This window comes from Delphinus delphis, chromosome 17, assembly GCF_949987515.2.
Source record: "Delphinus delphis chromosome 17, mDelDel1.2, whole genome shotgun sequence".
Taxonomy (NCBI): domain Eukaryota; kingdom Metazoa; phylum Chordata; class Mammalia; order Artiodactyla; family Delphinidae; genus Delphinus; species Delphinus delphis.
The window spans coordinates 3,953,281-3,979,645 of NC_082699.1; the positions used below are offsets into that span (position 1 = coordinate 3,953,281).

The 26,365-nt window shown below is 35.7% G+C and overlaps 1 pseudogene; it reads left to right on the forward strand.

The window, feature by feature from the left end:
- Window positions 1–280: 280 nt before the first annotated feature.
- The window catches only part of LOC138413870 (uncharacterized), a 34,832-nt pseudogene continuing 8,747 nt past the window's right edge, over window positions 281–26,365 (forward strand).

The following is a 26,365-nucleotide window of genomic DNA, read 5'->3' on the forward strand; positions in this document are numbered from 1 at the left end:
CTGATTCCAATTTTTATGTTTATATAAATTATTACATAATTTTTAATTTTGGAAAATAAACACCTAAACTCAAAAGATCTTAAAAGGTATACTTCTGAATGCACAGATTGGTTTGGCCAAAAAGTTTGTTTGGGTTTTTCCATAAGATGTTACAGAAAAACCTGAATGAACTTTCGGGCCAACCCAGTGTTATATGTCAGAGCTAAGACTATTGGAGATATTTTGTTAAAATGCTGGGAACTTAAGAGAACTTATATAGTGACTCTCTTGTTGTCCAGGCATGATCAACTATGACAACTTTATTAAAGATCTTCTAGAAATATTCTCCCAGTTACACTGTAGGACATAGTCATTTTATTGAGTATTTATTTATTTTTAGAAAGGATATTCATTTTTTTATAATTTTTTTTTAAATTTAATTTTATTTTTAAATTTTATTTATTTTTGGCTGTGTTGGATCTTCGTTGCTGCGTGTGGGCTTTCTCTAGTTGTGGCGAGCGGGGGCTACTCTTCCTTGCAGTGCGTGGGCTTCTCATTGCGGTGGCTTCTCTTGTTGTGGAGCACAGGCTCTAGGCACGCAGGCTTCAGTAGATGTGGTGCATGGGCTTAGTTTCTCCACGGCATGTGGACTCGAACCCGTGTCCCCTGCACTGGCAGGCGGATTCTTAACCACTGCGCCATCAGGGAAGCCTAAACTCTCCCAGCTTTATGATGACCTGTTCTTCTGAGTCTTCCATTTTTATAAGTTGTTGTAATTCTCTGTGTTATTTGTGCTTCTTATAGGTGGTAAATGGAAAGTTTCCATAATCACCAGTGACTTGCCAAATGCTGGGACAAGCTCACAGATTTATATTATATTTTATGGACATCATAGAAGTTCAGCCCCCATATATCTTTATGGAACAGATGGAGCTCGATTTCATGGCCATGAAGACATATTTACTGTAAGTAATAAAACTGAGTAAAACCTGGTAATATAAGGGATACAGCTAGTAGGTAGTTTGGAATGAATGCAATCTATGGAATTGAGTGCTTCCTGTTATAGCAATGTGTCCTGTAGAAGATCAATCAAAAGTAATTCATGGCAGTTTTTGCTCAAGTGGGTTAAAACACCAATAAAACTGCAATACAGTAAGAGACAACAGCTAGAGAGAAGTACTGGATGACCAGCATTTGCTGTTTGTATACTTATGGCTGCCAGGAGCAAGGGCTGTGCCTTTCTGTCTGAGGCTCTAACAGATGAGCCTGAAAGTCAAGGTCAAAAAGGGAAAAATAAATGATCAAGTAAAGGAAGGCGAAGAAGTTGTCATCACATTATTATGTCTTGGCTGGACACATTGAGATCAAGATCTAGGGAGAAACAGAGGTAGCAAAGATGAAGCAGGGGGGACCCGGGTCACATTGTTAAACTAGAGACAAAGACTCGCAATCAAAGGCAGGACTTGATGTGAGCCCAGCACCTTGCACTTCAGATGCTTAGTGATGTCCATGAAACCAAGGACTGGAGGTACAGAGGGATTGACTAGAACTGGGTAGAGACAGAGAATAAAGTCACAGTCAGAAAAAAGGGTCCTTGAGTATCTTTGATCTTCACACAATACCCCTTCCATGTGGTCCTGGGTGTTTGATTTACTACAACCTGTGTACTCAGCCCACATACGTCACAGAAGAGGTTGAGCTATCTAAAATGAAACTAATAGTTTAATTTGAACTGTTCTTTCCCTACTTTCTATATGAGTCAATATTTGAATAAACTCTTTCTTGTGTCAATGGTCATTAACGAGTAAAAATAAAAAACGAAGATGTTGTTGTTATTTGCATGAGTAAGAAATAGTTTTAGAGGTGATTGTACCAAAAGAGTCTGGGCTGTTTTTGTTGTTTTGCTATTTTATTGTTTCACATTTACTTTTAAATCAAATTATACCTTCACATGGTGTAGGGTTAATCATTAAATTTAAGGTGAATTCTGTAGTAAGATAGGAGCGCCTATAATCCCCATTCCCTTTTCCTTTCCCACAGGAAACCATTTTCATAGTTTGATGCTTCTGTTTTTCTTAGCACTGCTACCTGCATTTCAGCTGTTCCTGTTGTCTTGGTCTCTCTTGCTTGACCCTGGGATTGCTACATGTGTGTCTTGTTTGTAGAAGTGATGGCTTCATTAACTTTAGTAATTTATTGCTGATTTTGATCATAGTGTTCATTTATTCTCATGAATTGTTTTATTCTAAGGGTTTTTAAGAAAGTTTTTGTTTTCCCCTTTCCTTTTCTTTTTCCTTACAGTTTCTTTGTATAGCTCTTTTCTTTCCTTTTTTATTGTGGTAAAATCTACAAAACAAAACTTACCATTTTAAAGTTAATCCAGTGGCATGTAGTACATTCACAGTATTGTTCAATTATCACCACTACCTAGTTCCGGAACATTTTAGTCACCCCAAAAGGAAACCTCATTATGCCGTCCCTCCCAATTCCCTTTTCCCCAATCCCTAGCAACCTCTAATCTGCCCTCTGTCTTTAAGGATTTGCCAATTCTGGATATTTTATATAAATGGAATCATATAAAATGTGGTCTTTTGTGTCTAGCTTCTTTCACTTAGCATGTTTTCAAGGTTCGTCCATGTTGTAGCAGTGTCAATACTTCATTCCTTTTTACGGTTGAATAATATTTCATTGTAGGGAAACACCACATTTTGTTTTTCCATTCATCTATGGATAGATACTTGTTTTTTTCCTACCCTTTGGTTATTGTGAATAATGCTGACATGAACATTTGTGTGCAAGTAATATTTCTTGAATCACTTATTTTTGGGGTTTTTTTTTGAGTATATATCTTGGGGTATATATATATGTGTGTGTGTGTATATATATATATATATATATATATAATATACCCCAGTATATATTTCTGGGGTCATATGGTAATTCTATGTTTAACTTTTTGAGGAACCACCAAACTCTTTTCCACAGTGGCTGTACCATTTTACATTTCCACTGGCAATGTATGAGGATTCCAGTTTCTCCACATCTTCACCAACACTTGTCAATTTTCGAAAAAAAAATTCTAGCCAATCCTCATGGGTATGAAGTGGGATCTCATTGTCATTTTGATTTACATTTCCCTAATGATTAATGATATTGAGTATCTTTTATGTGTTTGTTGGCCATTGGTGTATCTTCTTTGGATATGTATTTATTCAAATCTTTGGCCCATTTTAATTTTTTTCTTTCTTTTTAACATCTTTATTGGAGTATAGTTGCTTTACAATGGTGCGTTAGTTTCTGCTTTATAACAAAGTGAATCAGCTATACATATATCCCCATATCCCCTCCCTCTTGCATCCCTCCCACCCTCCCTATCCCACCCCTCTAGATGGTCACAAAGCACCAAGCTGATCTCCCTGTCTTGACCCAGTTTTAAATTGTTTTTTTTTTCTTTTTGCTGTTGAGTTGTAAGAGTTCTTTATGTATTCTGAATACTAGACCCTTATCAGAAATACGATTTTCTCCCATTCTGTGAGTTGTCTTTTCATTCATTTGATAGTATCTTTGGATGCACAAGAATTTTTAATTTTGATGATGTCCAATTCATCTATTTTTTTTTATTCCCTGTGTTTTTGGTGTCATATCTAAGAAACCATTGCCGAATCCAAGGTCACGAAGACTTACCACTTTGTTTTCTTCTATGTTAGTTCTTTGATCTGTTTTGAGTTACAGTTTATATATGGTATGAAGTAAAAGTCCAGTTCCATTCTTTTACAGGGACATGCCTAGTTGTCCTCGCTTTGTTTGTTGAAGAGACTATTCCTACTCCCATGAATAACCCTATGCCTTTGTCAAAAATTAACTGGCCATAGATGCATAGGGTTTATTTTTCAGTTCTATTCCATTGATCTATGTATATATCTTTATGCCCGTACCCCACAGTTTTCAATACCATAGCTTTGTAGTAAGTTTTGAAATCAGAAATTTTGGGTCCTCCAGCCTTGTTCTTATTTTTTCAAGATTGCTTTGGCTATTTCTGGCCCTTTGCAATTCCATATGAATTTTAGGATCAGGTTTTCCATTTCTGCAAAACAGGCCATTGAGATTTTGATAGGGATTATATGCTGAATCTGTAGATCACTTTGGTAGTATTGATATCTTTTCAATATTAAGCCTTCCAATCCATGAACATGATATGTTTACATTTATTTACTTTCTTTCGGTGATATTTTGCAGTTTTTCTTGTGTAAGTCTTGCACCTCCTTGGTTAAGTTTATTCCTAAGAATTTTATACTTTTTGATGCTATTGTAAATAGAATTGTTGTCTTAATTTCTTTTTCATATTGCTCATTACTAGTTATAGAAATGCAACAGATTTTTATGTGTTGTGTTTTGTGTGTTGTGAGTATTGTGTAACTTTGCTGAATTCATTTTTTAACTCTAATAGTTTTTTTTTGTGTGTGTGGAATCTTTAGGATTTTCTATATATCAGATCATATAGTCTGTGAATAGAGATCATTTTATTCCTTTCCAATTTGGATGTTTTAAAATTTCTTTCTCTTGCCTAATTGCTATACCTACAACTTCTAGTACAATGTTGACCGGAAGTCATGAAAACTGGCATTCTTATCTTGTTCCTGATTTAGGAGGAAACTTTCAGTCTTTTATCATTAAGTATGATATTACTTGCTGGTTTTTCATAGATGCCCTTTATTATGTTCAGGAAGTTCCCTTCTATTTCTAGTTTGTTGAGTGTTTTTATCATGAAAATGTGTTGGATTTTGTCAAATGCTTTTTTTTGCATCAGTTGAGATGAGTTTTTTTTTTTTTCCTCTTCATTCTGTTTATGTGGTGTATTACATTGATATTTGTTTGTTGACCCACTCTCCATTCCTGGGATAAATCAGGATGGTTTGGTCAGGATGTATAATCCCGTTGGTCAGAGTGTATAATCATTTTATTATGCTTCTGGATTCAGTTTGCTAGTATTTGTTGAAGATTTTTGCCTCTATATATTTTTCTTTTTTTTTTATATTAGTGCATTTTATTTTTAATTTTCTTTTTAACATCTTTATTGGGGTATAATTGCTTTACAATGGTGTGTTAGTTTCTGCTTTATAACAAAGTGAATCAGTTATACATATACATATGTTCCCATATCCCCTCCCTCTTGCGTCTCCCTCCCACCCTCCCTATTCCACCCCTCTAGGTGGTCACAAAGCACCGAGCTGATCTCCCTGTGCTATGCGGCTGCTTCCCACTAGCTATCTACCTTACGTTTAATAGTGTATATATGTCCATGCCTCTCTCTCACTTTGTCACAGCTCACCCTTCCCCCTCCCCATATCCTCAAGTCCGTTCTCTAGTAGGTCTGTGTCTTTATTCCTGTCTTACCCCTAGGTTCTTCATGACATTTTTTTTCCTAAATTCCATATATATGTGTTAGCATGCGGTATTTGTCTTTCTCTTTCTGACTTGCTTCACTCTGTATGACAGACTCTAGGTCTATCCACCTCATTACAAATAGCTCAATTTCGTTTCTTTTTATGGCTGAGTAATATTCCATTGTATATATGTGCCACATCTTCTTTATCCATTCATCCGATGATGGGCACTTAGGTTGTTTCCATCTCCGGGCTATTGTAAATAGAGCTGCAATGAACATTGTGGTACATTACTCTTTTTGAATTTTGGTTTTCTCAGGGTATATGCCCAGTAGTGGGATTGCTGGGTCGTATGGTAGTTCTATTTTTAGTTTTTTAAGGAATCTCCATACTGTTCTCCATAGTGGCTGTACAACTTACATTCCCACCAACAGTGTAAGAGGGCTCCCTTTTCTCCACACCCTCTCCAGCATTTATTGTTTGTAGATTATTTGATGATGGCCATTCTGACTGGTGTGAGATGATATCGCATTGTAGTTTTGATTTGCATTTCTCTAATGATTAATGATGTTGAGCATTCTTTCATGTGTTTGTTGGCAATCTGTATATCTTCTTTGGAGAAATATCTATTTAGGTCTTCTGCCCTTTTTTGGATTGGGTTGTTTGTTTTTTTGATATTGAGATACATGAGCTGCTTGTAAATTTTGGAGACTAATCCTTTGTCAGTTGCTTCATTTGCAGTATTTTCTCCCATTCTGAAGGTTGTCTTTTCCTCTTGTTTATGGTTTCCTTTGCTGTGCAAAAGCTTTTAAGTTTCATTATTGCCTCTGTATTTACAAGTGGTTTTGTCTCTAGTTTTCTTGTCATGTCTTTGTCTGGCTTTGGTATCAGGGTAACACTGACCTTGTAGAATGCGTTAAGAAGTGTTCCCATCTCCTCTATTTTTTGGAAGATTTTGAGATGAGTTGGTATTAATTCTTCTTTAAGTATTTGGTAGAATTCACCAGTGAAGCCAACTGTCGTAGATTTTTCTTTGTTGGGAAGTTTTTGATTGCTGCTTCAGTAACTTGTTACAGGCGTCTTCAGACTTTCTTTTTCTTTTGTTTTGTTCGAGAACGTTTTGATAGTTTGTGTGATTCTAAAGGTTTGTCCATTTCATGTAGTTTATCTAATTTGCTGGCATAAATTGTCCATGATGTTCCTTTATAATCCTTTTTATTTCTGTAAGTTTAGGAGTAATGTCCCTATTTTCATTTATAATTTTAGTAATTTGAGTTTTCTTTTTTTTTCCTTAGGCTAGCTAAATGTTTGTAAGTTTTTCTTTTCAAAGAATCAGCCTTTGGTTTGTTGATTCTGCTGTTCCGCTGTTCTCTGTTTTATCTCCATTCTAATTTATTATTTCCTTTCTTCTGCTAGCTTTGCATTTAGTTTACTCCTCTTTCTTCTAGTTCCTTAAGTTGTAAAGTTATAGGTTATTTATTTGAGAACCTCCGTTTTCTTCCTCCTCTTCCTCCTCTTCCCACTTTCCTCCTACCCGCACCCTCTGCGTCCTTCATTCTCTCCCTCCCTTCTCCTCCCCCTCCTCCTTCTCCCTCTCCTTAGAGTCTCTGGATTTATTGGATCAAAATCTCCAAAGAAGTTTTCTCTCACAGCAAGCTTGCCAGTCTAGTTGATGGACATTCACCTGAAATGGTTTCCTCCTTTTCAGTACGTTCATATTTTATGGTTTACAGCTAAAATTTCCCTGTGACCTCTGCTTTCAGCAATATCCACTATGTTTTTGTGTGTTTTTTCATTCATCTCAAGGTATTTTTAAATTTCCCTTGCAATTTCTTTGACTCATTTGTTGCCTAAGAGTATGTAGGTTAATTTATATGTATTTGTGGATTTTCCAGTTGTCTTTCTTGTATTTATTTCTAGTTTCATTTCATTGTAGTTAGAAAAGATACTCTGTATGATTTCAGTCTTACTCAATTTTCAAAACCTCTTTTTTGACATAACATATAGTCTATCCTGGAGAATGTTCTATGTGCACTTGAAAAAACTATGTATTCTTGCTGTTGTTGAGTGGAGCTTTCTATAAATGTCTGTTAGATCTAGTTGGTATATAATGTTTTTCAAGTCCTCTATTTCCTTATTGATCTTCTGTTTAGTTGTTCTTTCCATTATTCAAAGTGGGGTGTTAAAGTCTCCAACAATTATTGTAGACTATTTCTCCATTCAGTTCTGTCCATTTTTGCTTCATATATTTTGGCACTCTGTCATTAGGTGTATAAATTTTTATAATTCTAAAATCTTGTTGATAGATTGATTACTTTATCAAAATATAATGTCCTAATATAAGGTTTTAAAAAAAATGGATTTTGTGGGCTTCCCTGTCCCTGCCGATGCAGGGGACACGGGTTCGTGCCCTGGTCTGGGAAGATCCCACATGCCGCAGAGCGGCTGGGCCCATGAGCCATGGCCGCTGAGCCTGCGCGTCCGGAGCCTGTGCTCCGCAACGGGAGAGGCCACGACAGTGAGAGGCCCCCGTACCCGCCCCCAAAAAAATGGATTTTGTGAAATTACATTGAAAGAAGTTCTCTTGGTTCCTTTATAGATCACAGTTGGAGACATTGGAACACTCTCTAAGATTCGTATTGTTCATACGAACTCCAGAATCTCCCCTTCCTGGCACTGTAAAGAGGTAAATACATACCAATACTTCCATCCTTTGCAAGATCCTCATAAATTCTGCTTGAGAATCAAACCTCAAGGGGGCATTTCATACCTATTGTGAGTGGATGGAGTCAAGCCTGGACTTTTTAGTCAGTGTATTCCTCAAGGCAGCAGCATCATGTGCCCTTATTAATAATTGTAATCCCTAATTAGTTGAGGGAAGCACCTCAACCAAGCAAGCCTTTTGCCTCTTTGCAAAGAAAAGAAAATACTTGGGAATCTGGATAAACTCACATTGCTTCTTGATATGGTTGCAATAATGATGAAAACGTGACTAGGAGGTTGTTACCTGCTCCAGAAGGGCAGTAAAATAGCCCATTCTTGTTGGTGAAATAATTTTCTACTAGACTTGAATGCCAGCCCTCAAATTTAGTCTACTCATGCTAAGTGAGATAAAGTCCCTGAGTGCTTTTAGGAGCAAAAAGAGGCTTCAATTTTCTACATTGTTCAGAATCTAAAATTTTACTTATTACTGTGATTGCCAATGTTGCATGTCTTTAACACTGGATATCATGCAGCTTGTAATCCATTTTTGTGTATGGTATATTTCCCTCTTTTGTCATTTCAGAATAAATAATCTTTAAACAAGTTCTCAAAATGCAAAGAACACCTAGTCAGACCCCTGATATTCTTGGCAAACTTGTTCTACAGTTTTATAACACATGAGAAAATTAATTAATTCATGGAAGATGAGTAATCCCTTAAAAACCTATTTTTTCTTTCATTAGCAGAAATATACAGTTGTCAATAATGCCATCTTCTTTACATTAAAGTCACAAGAGATCCTGAAGCAGAATGAATCAATGAAACTCACTTTATGGAAATACAGAATGTAGATGTTAGATTTCAAAATTCAAAATTACTACCTGGCTTCTGTATGAAATAATTTTCTCTTTTATGCTATTGATATATAGAGCTTTTGAAGTATAGTATTCAAACTGATATGTAAGTGATCATATATGATAATAATATCTTTTACTTTTTCTCTCCTAGTAAGCTAAACTAATTTATGAAAATTAACACTCATCTCATTTGATCAGTAACCAATAAGCAATATTATATTCATTATGAAGCTGGGATGCTGAGACAGTGGTTAAGTGATCTGAAGAAATTATATAATATTGAAGAGGAAAGACAAAAAAATCAGGCTGAAAATTCTTGGTGTCTTTCTCTCTATGGCGAGTACTCTGTCATTGCAAGGCCACGTGTTTGCCTGAGGTTTACCTCACCTGTCCTTCAGTACCAGTGAAGAGGAGATATTCTTGATCCAAAGTCTTATTCTGAGTATATAACGCCTGTATATAATCTACCCATTTGGCAAAATTAAGATGTTAAATAATGAGTTTAGAATTTTCTGTTGAATTTTTATAATACAGTTTAGAAGTTTGAAATTTAAAATTTTAAGTAAGCCAACCTGTGCCTATAAGTTGAAGGGATTTGATTTAAAACACTGAGTCTATTATAGCAATAATGATACAACATTTCCACAATCCATAAAATAATCACATTACTTTTATGAACTTAATCTTGATTCTTTAAGTTTAGTTAAGGAAGATTACAAAATAAAACATTTTGAATGGTGATTTTTTTGTATTTCTCAAATGATCTGCCTTGGACTGTAATCTAAAAACTGAATCAAATAGTGGTGGCAGCAGTGTTAACCTTGCAAACCAACGGTAATTCTGTGCGGCTCTCAGGGAGCCTTTCTAAAGTGTGATTGCTCCAGAATCACACTTGATGTGAATTTATGAATGTAAATTTCTGGGCCTTACCAAGACCCACAGAGATAGTAAGTTTAAGGATTGAAAATCTGCCTTTATAACAACATGATTTTCTAAACACATTAAAGTTGAAAATCTCCGATGTAAGGCATTTTAAAGACAGTAAGATTAATTTAACAGATAAAACAATACCTCACAGAAGTTTGTAAAAGAATGATAGTACCCTTCTCATGAAAGGCTAGATTTTAGAATCAGAAAACATATTTCTACTTTTCGATGATTTTTGGCATTCATCTGAACCTATCAGAATGTATTAACATCTTTGTTTAAGTCCAGGATGAATGGATTAGATATAATATGGTATAATAGGAACCCAAATAAATAATTATAGCTTGAATTTCATTAATTGCTAAGGACCCAAGGAGGGAACTATATTAATTTGAATCTGTAGTGCATGGAATCTAAGCTCATGCTAGTATTCTAGAAAATCACTTTAAAGTAAAAAGAAATTCATTACTAAGAGGTTGGAACAGGGAAGGAATAGATTTTTAAAAATTGTAAATATCTCTTTCTAGATAGGAAAATATTGATGACAGAAAATTTGGGAGGAGATTGACATGTCTAGCATTTCAATATGGAGAAATTAGAAATAGAAAAATTTCAAAGTAGAGAAAAGAAATGCCATTGTACTTGAGATGGCAATAAAAGAAGAAATTAACACTTTTCTTGTCAAGTATTCAACGACTTCTACTAAAAAAAAGGGAAAAGGCCTTCTTAAGTGTCAGGCTTGGATAAAAATTTTTATTTGACTCTTTGATAAAGTATTCTTACATTTTTTATAAGTAATATTGTTGCTGTTGTAAACACAATTGTGGGACATGAATGCTGGAAGACAGTTTTATATACCTGTTCAACGATGGTCGGCACGCGATCAAGAGGACAGGGAAGTCTGTTGAGAATTTCCTGTTTTAAACAAAGGGCAGTCGTCCATCCTTCCAGGTAGGGAAGGTCCACTCCAGGCAGCACAAGTAAAACTTGTTTGCCTACATGCTGAAGGACAGAGAAGTTCAATACGTGTTGAGTAAATGAATAATTGAATGAATGAGTGATTAAGGAACTGCTTATTCCTCGCCAATTGCCTCTGCTGGTGTGACAGCTGCATCTAAATATCTTTTAGTTGTTTCATGTACTGGCATTCAGGAATATGTTCTTGTCAACAGTTAAACCTGTAGGAATGTCAGCTGAAATGCCTCCTAATCAAAAAAAGAAAATTAATTCTTAGAAGGTCATGAGAAAATTGAATGTCCAATGAAGTTATTCCTGCGTTAAAAAATGCAAAATCAGTGTATGCTTTCCTTATCAGGCTCAGCCTCATTTTTGAAAATTTACCTATTTGATTAGGAAATGAAAACAGAACTGCCTAATGACTTTCTAAGCTTTGGGCCAAAAGCAGAGGTGTGTTTAAGACTCGTGTAAATGTGGCTGAGAAATAGGCTGTGCTCCGTGTCAGTCACTGCTCAATGGCCACAAGAATTCAGGGTGACTCTGTCCAGAAGAGCTGTTTGCTCTTGTGTCTGCTGGCTTCTACTTTGGAAGAGAATAGGAAAAGGATATATGAGAATTATTATATGGGCAATTGATAAAAACAGATTTTTCTCCAGTTCACAACATTTTCCATTAAAAATGTGATATCTTAGTTTTCTAAAGAAATAAATGATAAATACTATGTAAAGATTAAGAAAAGCTCCATAATGTCATAGAATCTAATATTAGGTTTAGATATATAATAACTTGTATAACTTAATAGGAACCATGAGCTGCTACATTTGCAGAGACTGATGATTCCTTTGTGGTTTTTAAATAAGGTGTAATAAACTCTTTGTTAAGTTTCTGAAGTTAAATTTTTAACTTTTGAAAAGATATGAATAGTTCCATTTGCTGAAAAGTGAAGGCTTGTGTGAGCACTGTATCATTCATAAGCATTTCCCTCAACATTTATGAGTATTTTTCTCAACACTCTTCCTTGTCAGCCCACCCATTCACCTGGTAGGAGGAGTTTGCCAGGTGCCCTGTTCTACCTACTGTTAGTAATGATGCAGAGATCACTTTTGCTTCTTCATCTCTCCTTTTTAAAAGAAAAAAATTATTTTATATTGGGATATAGTTGATTAACAATGTTGTGTTAGTTTCAGGTATACAGCAAAGTGATTCAGTTATACATTTACATGTATCTATTCTTTTTCAAATTCTTTTCCCATTTAGGTTATTACAGAATATTGAGCAGAGTTCCTTGTTCTATACAATATGTCCTGGGTGTATATATATATATATATTTTTTTTTTAATTGTGGTAACAAATACATAACATAAAATTTACTGTCAAACATTTTGAAGTGCACCTTTCATTTAAATATATTCACATTGTTGTGCAGCAGATCTCACAAAGCTGAAATTCTGTTTCTTCTTGTGTGAGCTTTGACACAGTGTGTCTTCCAAGGGGTTGGTCCACTTCATCTAGGTTATCAAATTTGTGGACATAGAGTCTTTCATGGTATTCTTTTATTATTATTTAAATTTTCCACGGGATCTGTAGTGGTTCTCCCTGTTTCATTTCTTTTTCTTTCTTTCTTTTTTTTTTGCGGTATGCGGGCCTCTCCCTGTTGTGGCCTCTCCCGTTGCAGAGCACAGGCTCCGGGCGCGCAGGCTCAGCAGCCATGGCTCACGGGCCCAGCCGCTCTGTGGCATGTGGGATCTTCCCGGACCGGGGCACGAACCCGTGTCCCCTGCATTGGCAGGCGGACTCTCAACCACTGCGCCACCAGGGAAGCCCAGTCAACTGTATTTTTAAGTGCACAGTTCAGTAGTGCTAAGGATATTTACCTTGCTGTGCAACAGATCTCCAGAAATTTTTCACCTTGCAAAACTGAAACTCTATACTCATCGAATAACAGCTCCTCGTTCCCCTTTCCCCCATCCTTAGTAACAACGATTCTACTTTCTGTCTCTCTGAATTTGAGTATATAATCGGAATCATACAATGATTGTCTTTTTGTGAACTAGCTTATTTCACTGAGCATAATGTCCTCAAGGTTCATTCATGTTGTAGAATCTAACAAGATTTCCTTCCTTTATAAGTCTGAATAATATTCCATTGTATGTATACACCACCTTTTCTTTATTCATTCATCCATTGATGGACATTTGGGTTATTTCAAACTTTTTTGTTTTTTTACTTTTTAATTTTTTTGGCCACACCACGTCTTGCACCATCTTACTACCCTGCCCAGGGATCAAACCTGGACCCCCAGCAGTGGAAGCACAGAGTCCTAACCACTGGACCGCCAGGGAAGTCCCTCAAACTTTGGACTATTGTGAATAATGCAGTGGGTGTCCTCTGCATACCATTGAATTGGTATCCCCAGTTCAATTCTTTTGGGTATACACTTAGCAGCAGGAATGCTGGATCATATGGAAGTTCTATTTTTAATTTTCTTAAGGAAACAGTATACCGTTTTCAATAGCGATTGCACTATTTTACAGTCCCACTAACAATGCACAAGGGTTCAAGTTTCTTCACATCCTTGGCAACACTTGTTATTTTCTGTTTTTTGACAGTAACTATCCTAATGGGTGTGAGGTGATATCTCACTGTAGTTTTGATTTGCATTTCTCTAATGTTAAATTAGGTTGACAGCGTTTCATATGCTTGTTGGTCATTTGTATATCATCTTTGTAGAAATGTTTATTCAAGTCTTTTGCTATTTTAAAATCAAGTTATTTATTTGTTGTTGAGCTGAAGGAGTTCTTTGTATATTCTGGATGTTAATCTCTTGTCACATATATGATTTGCAAATATTTTCTCCAACTCATATAGCTTTGTGTTGCTATTTATTATTCTTTTTATTTTTTTTCAACTTGAAGGACTCCCTGTGGCATTTCTTGTAAGGCAGTCTACTGGAAATGAACCCCCTCAGCTTTTGTTTTACCTGGGAAAGTCTTAATTTCACCTTCAGTTTTGAAGGACAGTTTCATCTGATATAGAATTCTTAGTTGGCAGGTTTTTCTTCCAGCAGTTTGAATATATTGTCCCATTGCCTTCTAGCCTGCATGATTTCTGCTCAGGAATCCACTCATAAACTTCTAGAAGCTCACTGGCACATGACGAGCCACTTTTCTCTTGCTGCTTTCAAGATTCTCTCTTTGTCTTTGACTTTTGACAATTTGATTATAATGTGTCTTGGTTCAGGTCTCTTTAGGTTTATCTTAGTTCAGGTTCATTGATCTTGAACTTGTATGTCCATAAAAGCTCTTTGCCCCTTTCTCTCTCTTCTCCTGTGACTCCTACAGTGCATATACTATTCCGTTTGAGGGTATTCCAAAAGCCCCTTAGGTTCTCTTCACTTTTCTTCATTTTGTTTCTTTTTCCTCCCATTTTGATGGAGTCCCCTCTTCATTATGCATTGGACTGGGTGCTGCAGCTTCTTATCTGGTGTTCAGAATTTTCACAGAAGTATTCTAGTCCATACACTGTGTTTAAAATGGTGTCTCCATGAGGAATGAGGGCTTGGTTCTCCTTAGTCCACCATCTCGCTGAAGTCATTCCCAATTGTCTGATTTTTACACCTACTTTTATATTGTTAAATGAGGATTACTATATACAGTTGACCCTGAGCAACATAGGAGGTTAGGGGCACTGACCCCCATGCAGTTGAAAATCTGCATATAACTTTACAGTTGACCCTCCACATCCATGGTTCCACGTCCATGGTTCCGCATCCGAGGATCCAACCAACTGCGCTGATTGTGTAGTGCTGTAGTGCATAGTTATTGAAAAAAATTCATGTATAAGTGGACCCGTGAAGTTTAAACCTGTGTTGTTCATGGGTGGACTGTATAACAACTTTCATTGTCAAATTTGGAAACTGAATATGTTATTTTTTTTTTACTATTACTAATATTAATATGTAAGTAATATTTAATTTTTTAACTGAGTAAATTATAGAGGGCCCATTGTATTTTAGTTATCTCAGCTTTCTGTGATAATCCAAATAATTTTAAGTATATCAGCATGTTTTCATTATGTTTCCTCTTTTTTTCTTAGCATTCTCTACATCAATCATCGTAAATATTGTAACTCATGATTTTCTTTGCTAGTATTTTCTATTATTGCATAGGATGTCCTCCTTTTCTAGCAGATCCCTTTCATGATAAAGAGATGGCAGTGTTATCCATTAACCTTTATCAGGCACTGACTGTATTCTTTGTAAATAAATGCTAATGGCTTTGTCTGTTATTTATATTTTTTATAGTCCACTTATGCAGAGGCAGAGTGATTGCAAAGGAAGGTAGTATTATTACGTATCAGAGGAACTGAGCTCTAATACTGGTTCTGTGCCTCACTGTTCTTTATCTCTAGAGTGGATATGTTTTTTTCTCACTGAGTGAGTTTTAAGGATAAAATATCGCTATGTGTGAAAATATTTCAAAACATATAAGACACTGAAATGCAAAGCTTATTTTTTGTTTTTGAATTATTTTTCAACTGCTATGCTACATCATGTATTTTCTTGCATTTTAATCTGTATCATTGTCGTAGGTTTTATCAAAAGAACTCTGGCTCCTCACTTTTACCCATATTCTGAATACACAAACTATTGGAGCACAAACATGAACAGTTTTGATTGTAGCAGTGCACTGGGACATTGTTCCAGATAAATGTTATAAATTTTCAGTAGTTTTTGCATCAATATTCTAAAATTACTTTAGAAACATTATTTTTGCAAATGACCCATAAACATTGCTAAAAAATTCCATTCAGGACAGATAAGAGTTTGTTGAATTCAAATGAGTGGAAACATTTAGTATACTTTATAATTATTACATTTATATTATCATTATTTGAAAACATATTTGTAGAGAGTCCTCAAATTTATGCTTTTATAATGAAAAATGGGCAAGAAAACTTGTTATTATGTTCTATAAATTAATATTGTTTTAACTTTTACTTTCTTAATTTAGACAGATTTGTGTATTTACTGAATGAACCTAATCCCTTTCACAATGAATTTTTGCTGTATCTTAATTTATACTCATTAGAAATCAGACTCATAGTCTGGATCTAACTATACTTTTTTGATTTGTTACAGATTGACACCTTCTCCCTAGAAGCCATGACCCTTGAGAATTTGTACAAGATTGTCGTAGGCCATGATGGGCTTGGACCAGGTAAGCGTCTTCCATAGGTAGATATTCAAGGTCTGATTCTGCTCTGTTCATGTGAAGCCCTGTACAAATCTAGAAAATAATTGTGGAAAACTCGTAACGAACTGATCTCTAAGTATTGACTATCTGAAATTAAAATATTGTCCCAAATATTCTTTAAATTTTAAGTGGATGTATTGTTTTTCAAAATTGTGTAGGCTTTTTCAAGTAGATGCTCTGCCTAGGAAACTAGAAAAAATGATGCATAAAAACGGGGAATTTGGGATTTATACGCTGTGGCACGTGGCAGTGTTCCAGAATGCTGCTGGTGGACATAGCGGCAGTGTCCTCTGACAGTGACAGTCCATTAAGTGGTAATGATGGTGCCAGCAGTGACACCTTCAGGAGGCTGTCCTGGCAGCCTTGCTGTGTTTTCTGCTGCCAGTTTGTTCATGTTTCTATCTCAATTTTCCCGACTGTGAATGACCAGTATTTTCATTTTCTGCTATTGTATAAGATTGCCATAAGATAAATAAAATCCTTTAACAAAAGTGCACATACCACAAAAAGCATTAAAAAACCCCCCAAACATGAAACAAGACAATAAACTCTTTTACTTAAGAGTGTCAACATATAACTTGCAAAATGTTAAGAACAAAGTTCTCATACCAATATATAGTGGACATGTGTTTAAATAATGAGGAAATTAGCCAGTTGACAAAGCTCGTTCAAAAGACGTTACACAAAACTGAAAAATATATACTTATAATCAGTGAAAACAAAAAGAATGATAAATAAGATTGATAAATTAAAGATATGGCTAATGTCCTAAGATAATAAAAACATAACTTTGAGGTTATTTTCTCTCTTGGGCAAAATTCATTTATATTTTGACCAGACCCAAGTCTTTTGCATCTTATTTTTCTGTCAGTTGACAACTAATTTTAAAGAGTTTGGGCTCCGATCCACAGTAAATACTAAGGTAATATTCCATTTCTGCAGGGAGTCAGGCAGGCTTGTAGGACAGTGAATGCTCTGGTACAACAATAAAAGGATGTGTTAATATGCCCAACTCACACTTATATGGCAACTAATTCAATTCTGTAAATATATTTGGTGGACCTGCTGTGTATCAGGTGCTGTACTGAGTATTTTCTATGGTAAATATGGAAATAATTTTCTGTTGTTTATAAGCTACCCAGTCTGTGGTATTTTGTTATAGCAGCCCAAGCAGATGAAGACAATATTTTAATTTGACAGGTAAATTTCTCATTTTGCCCTACCTCAAATATCCAAATAAAATTGAACTTATGTTACTTCTGAGGATATTCACTGTTGGTGGCACAATGTGAGTATCCCATGGAGTCTGCATTGTCCAGAAGAACAGCTGTAGACCAGCAGCACTGCTACGTGCATGTGCAGGTATTCAAAGGTAAACGTGTACAAAGTGAATCAAGAAGTATAATAAAGGAATAATGTATAACAACTAAGTAGGGCTCATGCCAGGAAATTGAAGGATAGTTCAGCATTAGGAAACCTATTAATAAAATACATCACCTCAGAAGGTTGAAGCAGAAAAATTATTCATAAACAGTCAAATAATACCATTATTAAAAATTCTTTGAAAATATGGAACAGAAAAAATACTTTAAAATTATTTAACTCAAGATGACCACTTAATAATGAAATCCATTAAAATACAATAAGGATTTTTCTCATTATGAGATAGTCATTCTTTGGAAAGCATTTGTATATATATAGTTTTAAAGTTATAATTTTGGAAAGAAGAATGTGAATTTATTGCCTGCAGGTGATAGAAATGTCTATTAAAATGCAAGGAAGATCAACTGAAAAATGGATGAAGAGAATTTATAAAGGGATTAGAATTTAAATCAATATACAATAACTGGAGGCTGTTTTTCTTACATTGAAAATATGAGATATAAAAGATCTTATTCAGAGTAACAGCAAACAAATATATAATATATAATAATTAACATCAACAATAAGAAATACATGCCCATCTGAATTATTAGACTGGCTTTGTCTGAAAGTCATATTGAGAAGTAACAGGAAGTTCTAGCCAAGAAAGTGTGGTTTATAGATTCTGTCCCTCTTTCAGATTAAGTGAACCTATTTGTTCTTTAACGATTTATTTACCAATGATCTCAACTAGCTGTAGATCCAGTCGTTGCTTGCAGTATTCCAACAGCACTGTTTTTTTGTTTTGATTTGTTTTGTGTTTTGGTGAGCGAGATGAAGGTTTTGTGCTTACATATATTTACATATATAGTTTAGGCCCCAGCTGCCTGTGTCTGTGGTGTATCGGCAGTTATAAAACTACAGAATTTTGTTTAGCCAAATTGCACCCAGGTGTGTCCATTTGTTTGGGCAAAAACAATCTGCTGCAAGATTTATTTTTACATAAGATAAGCTCTCAGACTATGATGGAGAGAATCTCCTGCAATGGTTTCTTTACAGGAAGACTATCAGTTACTCCGCAATCAAGTGGAGCATCACAAGTGAGGAGATGACAGAGAATTGGAAGGAGGTGGAGGTGTACTGCATGGATATATCTGCTAATTTTGATCAAGAGTTGTCACAGGCTTAGAGGAGAGAAAATCTGAAATACAGGGCAATACAATTAATCTAAAGGTAAATCCTGAGACAGATAGCTGACTTCCTTTTTCTATCCGTATGTGAAATATGCTAGTCACAAAAGACCACATGTTGCATGATTCCATTGTATGAAATATCCAGAGTAGGCAAATCCCTCAAAGTCAGAAAGTATATTAGCGGTTGCCTAAGTCTGGGAGAGGGGAGCCAGGTGGTACTTGGGAGTGACAGTGAAGAGGTGCAGACTTTGTTTTGGGGGTGATGAAAATGTACTAAGTTTGGATTATGGTGATGGTTGCACTACTCTGTAAATATACTACAAACCACTGAATCCATGTAAATAGGTGAGCTTTATAGTATGTAAATTATTTCTCGATAAAGCTGTTAAAATTATTGTTATTTATCTGGAAAAATTAAGAGGATATAATAGACTACAGTATCACATTTTGAAAAACACTAGCACAGACGATGCTCACTTTAAAATGTATAATGATGACAGTTTTTAAATATAGTTTAGTAAATGTCATGATAAGAGGCAGACCGATAAATCAGATCTGAACCAGATTTTAAATGGATTTAATACAAATGAGCAATGCATATTAAAAAAGCAATTCAAAGTGGCCACATATAAATTTTTATTATTCAAAAAACTAAAAATTAAAAAAGTTATAAGCTACATTTTTTTACTGAAGTATAGTTGATTTACAATATCGTATTAGTTTTGGGTGTACAACATACTGATTCAGCATTTTTACAGATTATACACCATTATAAATTATTTCAAGGTAAGGGCTATAATTCCTTGTGCTGCACAATATATCCTTGTTACTTATTTATTTTACACATAGTACCTTGTATCTCTTAATCCCATAACTCTATTTTGCCACTCGCCCACTGTTTCCCTCACTGGAAACCACTCGTTTGTTTTCTATATCTCTGAGTCTGTTTCTGTTTTGCTATACACATTTGTTTGTTTTATTTTTTAGATTCCACATATAAGTGACATCATGTAGTATTTGTCTTTCTCTGTCTCACTTATTTCAGAAGCATAATACTGTCCAGATCCAGACAGTGGTTTTCAAAATGTGGTTCCTGGATCATCAGCATTGCCTCGGATCTTGTTAAAAATTTAATTCTTGGGGTCTCTTCTAGGATGACCAACCATGCTGGTTTGCTTGGGGCTATCTTGATTTTAGCGCTGAAAATCCTGCATCCTGGGAAACCCCTCTGTCCAGGGCAAACTGGGGCATTTGGTCACCTTAGGTTGCCTATCCCAGGCCCACAGTGTCAGAAGCTTGCTGTACGGCCCAGCAATCTGTGTTTTCATCACCCCTCCTGGTGGTTCTGAGGCTCACTATAGTTGGGGAACCACAGATCTAGGGAATGATGACGAGTTTGGCCTGGCTCAGTAATGGGAGTGTGATGAGTGATGAAGCCCAAGAGTAAACAGAGACCAGGCTGTGAATGTGTGCTTTGTAAGAGTTTACAGCTGATGAGTATTCCCTCCTCAAGACAAGCAGTTTCAATAAAGGAGGATAGAGTTTGAACTGGCTCTTTGTATAGATAAAACCACGATGAAGGGTTAAAATATTCCATCTTATCTATAAATAAAAATAAATTGTATTTTAACCAACTCCAGTCTGCAAATTAATATAAAAATAAATGTTTAAAAAGAGATTTAAAATTTTTATTTATTTTTATACAGCAGGTTCTTATTAGTTATCTATTTTAGACATATTAGTGTATACATGTCAATCCAATCTCCCAATTCATCCCACCACCACCATCCCCCCCAACTCCCCCCCACCTCGCTTTCCCTCCTTGGTGTCCATATGTTTGTTTTCTACATCTGTGGCTCTATTTCTGCCTTGCAAACCGGTTCATCCGTACCATTTTTCTAGATTCCACATATATGTGTTAATATATGATATTTGTTTTTCTCTTTCTGACTTACTTCACTCTGTATGACAGACTCTAGGTCCATCCACATCTCTACAAACAACCCAATTTCATTCCTTTTTACGGCTGAGTAATATTCCATTATATATATGTACTACATCTTCTTTATTCATTCATCTGTCAATGGACACTTAGGTTCCTTCCACGACCTGGCTATTGTAAATAGCGCTGCAATGAACATTGGGGTGCATGTGTCTTTGAATTATGATTTTCTCTAGGTATATGCCCAGTAGTGGGATTGCTGGGTCATATGGTAGTTCTAGTTTTAGCTTTTAAGTAACCTCCGTACTGTTCTCCATAGTGGCTGTATCAATTTACATTCCCACCAACAGTGCAAGAGGGTTCCCTTTTCTCCTCAGCCTCTCCAGCATTTGTTGTTTGTACATTTTCTGATGATGCCCACTCTCACTGGTGTGAAGTGATACCTCACTGTAGTTTTGAATTGCATTTCTCTAATAATTGGTGATGTTGAGCATCTCTTCATGTGCCTCTTGGCTATCTGTATGTCTTCTTTGGAGAAATGTCTATTTACGTCTTCTGCCCATTTTTTGGTTGGGCTTTTTGTTTTTTTAATATTGAGCTGTATGGGCTGTTTATATATTTTGGCGATTAATCCTTTGTCCACTGATTCATTTGCAAATATTTTCTTCCATTCTGAGGGTTGTCTTTTCATTTTGTTTATAGTTTCCTTTGCTGTGCAAAAACTTTTAGTTTCATTAGGTCCCATTTGTTTATTTTTGTTTTTATTTCCATTACTCTAGAAGGTGGGTCAAAAAAGATCTTGCTGTGATTTATGTCAAAGTGTGTTCTTCCTATGTTTTCCTCTAAGAGTTTTATAGCGTCTGTTCTTATATTTAGGTCTTCAATCCATTTTGAGTTTATTTTTCTGTATGGTGTTAGGGAGTGTTCTAATTTCATTCATTTACATGTAGCTGTCCAGTTTTCCCAGCACCACTATTGAAGAGACTGTCTCTTCTCCATTGTATATCCTTGCCTCCTTTGTCATAGATTAGTTGACCATAGGTGCGTGAGTCTATCTCCAGGCTTTCTATCCTGTTGCATTGATCTATATTTCTGTTTTTGTGCCAGTACCATGTTGTCTTGATTACTGTAGCTTTGTAGTATAGTCTGAAGTCAGGGAGTCTGATTCCTCCAGCTGCGTTTTTTCCCCTCAAGATTGCTTTGGCTCTTTGGGGTCTTTTGTGTCTCCCTACAAACTTCAAGATTTTTTGTTCTAGTTCTGTAAAAAATGCCATTGGTAATTTGACAGGGATTGCATTGAATCTGTAGATTGCTTTGGGTAGTAGAGTCATTTTCACAATATTGATTCTTCCAATCCAAGAACATGGTATGTCTCTCCATCTGTTTTGTCATCTTTGATTTCTTTCATCAGTGTCTTATAGTTTCCTGAGTACAGGTCTTTTACCTCCTTAGGTAGGTTTATTCCTAGGTATTTTATTCTTTTTGTTGCAATGGTGAATGGCATTGTTTCCTTAATTTCTCTTTCTGATCTTTTGTTGTTAGTATATAGGAATGCAAGAGATTTCTGTGCATTATTTTGTATTCTGCAACTTTACCAAATTCATTGATTAGCTCTAGTAGTTTTCTGGTGGCATCTGTAGGATTATCCATGTATAGTATCATGTCATCTGCAAACAGTGACAGTTTTACTTCTTCTTTTCCAATTTGTATTCCTTTTATTTCTTTTTCTTCTCTGATTGCCATGGCTAGGACTTCCAAAACTATGTTGAATAATAGTGGCAAGAATGGACGTCCTTGCCTTGTTCCTGATCTTAGAGGAAATGGTTTCAGTTTTTCACAATTGAGAATGATGTTTGCTGTGGCTTTGCTGTATATGGCCTTTATTATGTCGAGGTAGGTTCCCTCTATGCGCCCTTTCTGGAGAGTTTTTATCATAAATGAGTGTTCAGTTTTGTCCAAAGCCTTTTCTGCATCTATTGAGATGATCATATGGTTTTTATCCTTCAACTTGTTAATACGGTGTATCACATTGATTGATTTGCGTATATTAAAGAATCATTGCATCCCTGGGATAAATCCCACTTGATCATGGTGTATGATCCTTTTAATGTGTCGTTGGATTCTGTTTGCTAGTATTTTGTTAAGGATTTTTGCAATATTCATCAGTGATATTGGTCTGTAATTTTCTTTTTTTGTAGTATCTTTGTCTGGTTTTGGTATTAATGGTGGCCTCATAGAATGAGTTTGGGAGTGTTCCTTCCTCTGCAATTTTTTGGGAAGAGTTTGAGAAGGATGGGTGTTAGCTCTTCTCTAAATGTTAGATAGAATTCACCTGTGAAGCTGTGTGGTCCTGGACTTTTGTTTGTTGGAAGATTTTAAATCAGAGTTTCAATTCCCTCACCTGTGATTGGTCTGGTCATGTTTTCTATTTCTTCCTGGTTCAGTCTTGTAAAATTATACCTTTCTAAGAATTTGTCCATTTCTTCCAGGTTGTCCATTTTATTGGCACAGAGTTGCTTGTAGTAGTCTCTATTTCTGTGGTGTCTGTTGTAACTTCTCCCTTTTCATTTCTAATTTTATTGATTTGAGTCCTTTCCCTCTTTTTCTTGATGAGTCTGGCTAATGGTTTATCAATTTGTTTATCTTCTCAAAGAACCAGCTTTTAGTTTTATTGATCTTTCCTATTGTTTTCTTTGTTTCTATTTCATTTATTTCTGCTCTGTAAAAAGAGATTGTTATCTTCATGTGTATCAGCTCATGTGTATCATTCTGTGTGCTTGGACAGAGTTTCTGAATGACTGCTCTTTTTCTAGCATATATATATATATATATATATATATATATATATACATACATACATACATACATATATAATTAATTAATGTAGACTTGGTCCAGATTTGAACTTTAATAACTTTCTATGTGTATGCATTTTGGACATCGACGGTATTGCTAACTCATCAGATACATATTTTTTGGATGATGTTAGGTCCAGGATTATAAATGCAGTTTATGAAATGAAGAGCAATTGCAGAATTGTTCTCTTTTCAGATGTTTGGAAAATCATATTGAAGTAGATGCTGTAAAGCACAAAGCCTTGAACTATGCTGTGCTTTTGTTACATGTTTAAGAAGTATTTTTAAATGCCTCTTACAGTTTACCTCTCTTGTATCTTGCTTTATTTGAAGCATTAAAGCTTAAAGGTGAACAAGACCTTTATATATTTGGAAGCTAGGGCCTCTTTCTCAAAACTTCCAGTAACACCTGGTTCATATATATACACACCACATTTTTCTTTCTTTAATTTGTGTTTAGGAAGCGGCTGGTTTCTGGATGATGTTGTGATCAAGGATCCCACAATGAGCCACGAATATGCCTTTTTCTGCCACAGGTTCATAAGCCTGCTTTGCATTGAACAAATTCATATTAGTCAGTTCCAAGTTTATGTATTTTGGAGAAATGGATAGTTTATTCAATCATTCCTGGTCACCGATGCTTTGTTGGGTAACTTTTTTGAACATTAATTTTAAGGGCTGCTTCTTCTATTTAGAAAGATATCCATTATGTTTACTATCATTCCTGATGATACAAATTTAAATCTTTTTTGGTAAACTAATATAGATTTTAAAAATATGATTTCTCTTTCTTCATCAGTAAGGAGAATGAAAATCTCGGGTAAGAAAAGTTGTTCCCTTTGGACTGAGTCTCAAATAGCTCAAAAATAATAAATGTACAAAATAAATGTTGTATGGGACTTTTTATACAACCGTGCATTGCTGACCCATGGTCACTAAGTCTTGATTTTGGGGTTATTGTCCCAACAATAGTGATAGGTTTGCTCTTTTTTTCAACACTCTCCTTACAACCAATAATAGTTGTACATTAAATAACTGGCTATAGTTTGACCTGTAGTTGGTGGCCAAAGAACAGGATAAAATAAATTGTCCAGTGGATGTAAAATCTATGACTTTGGCAGGCTAACTGGTTGAGTAATTCACTTGTGAGTTAGGGAAAAACATATTTCATCCTTACCTGTTAGCAGCTTCTCCTATCTCCCTTGAACTCTCATAATCATTTAAAGTGTTTCTTTTTCCAATTTCTAGTCTGCTTTCACCAGTTAGGTATCTATGGCTTTTTCTAACTCCTGTATCCATTATTTCTGACTCGGCTAGATAATTGCCAGTGGTTAGTGTAAATATAAATTCAGAATATACTTGATACATTTTTCTTTCCACAGATGGCTGGATCAAGGGGAAAATGATGGTAAAATTGTCAGAGAACTGTATGCCAGGGATAACAGTATCATCTCTGCAAGTGAGTGTCAGACATGTGCTGGAAAATTCTGTTTCATGATGATTGAGGAAAGCATGGCTCTGCTGAAATTAATGCTCCTCTCTCTCCTTTGTATCCTGAGGGCAGAAGCTAGAAGTTAAGAGGAAAGAAACAGTAAGATTTTACTTTCGGCCTTAAATTATTTGGTACAAAACAGTGTTCGAACAGCTACTTGATGTGTTAAGACAGTATATAATGTTTAGTAAGTGGTGTTTCCTAGCAATTTCTTCTGTTTTCTCATACTGGTGTTGTTTGTTTATTTTGATTTTCTATTTAGTGGGCTGTGGAAAGCTGGAAGTTTATGAAAAGAAATACTCTTCAGCCGTATGTCTGTATCCAGATGGCCCAGCTGATGCAGTTGGAGAGCAGACAGGCAAATATGGTAAAATCACTGGGCGAAGAACGTGGTGCTGTGGCAATCTTGGGAGCTGGAGGAAAGCAGGTTCCCAGCTTAAGGTTTGCTTCTTATTCCTCAGACAGCTTTATACCAGTCTTAGACCACTGAAATGATTCCCTATCTACATTAATACAAATGGTCAATAGACAACAGACTTCAAACCTGGGCAGACAATACAATTATGCAGACAGCGCACCATGAAAAAACTTACATTTTACTTACATTTTACATGTATTACTCACATGAAGAATAAAATGTAGGCAACTAACGTAAAGTGTTCATAAAAAACAGCAGTTGTGGCTCTTGAATTGAATGGTTCTACTAGACACCGAGTACCTTTTATGTCAAAGCACCATGTTGAATAATTTGAGGGCCACAGAAATGACAAAGACATTATTTGGAATTCCAGAGACTCATAATCTGATACAGGAGACAAACACATACAACAGTTCTAATAATGGCTGTTTGTAGTGTCATAAGGAAAGCACAGAGGGAAAAGTAGGCAAAGGGAAATTGGATTCGTTGTTTAATATCAGCGTGTCATGAAGCCGTGACCGTAAAAATCAATGAAGAAGGAGTAAAGCCGATAATGGTAGACGTTCACCATGAACCCAAACCTCCAGCTCCTCTTGAAATTTACACCTGCACTGTTTAAACAAAATCTGCCTGCTGCATCTACGGATGTAACCTTGCTGTACTTTGCTAGAAACTGCCATTCAAATAGCCTCTAGGATGTGCAGGAGACATTAACCTACAGCATTTCCCCAAAATGTAACCTCCGCCTCATATTAGAGATCCCAGGGAATAATCCAGCTTTCTCTTCTATGAAAATATGTGGGAATCTAAGAGTATGTCCTAGTAGCTTCTCTTTTCAAAAGGAGTCTATTTCTTAGACATTTTTCTTACCTATCGGTTCCCATTTGGGATCACTTATCTACTTAGATCAGTCAAAATGGTCCTTCATATCCTGCTCCCTGGGGCCCCTGGGGCCAAGGCTGGCGCTCTTTTTCCTTACTGAATGTAGTAGACTGTATTTCCAAATGTGGTCACGAAAATGTCTCCCGTTGTTAAATCAGA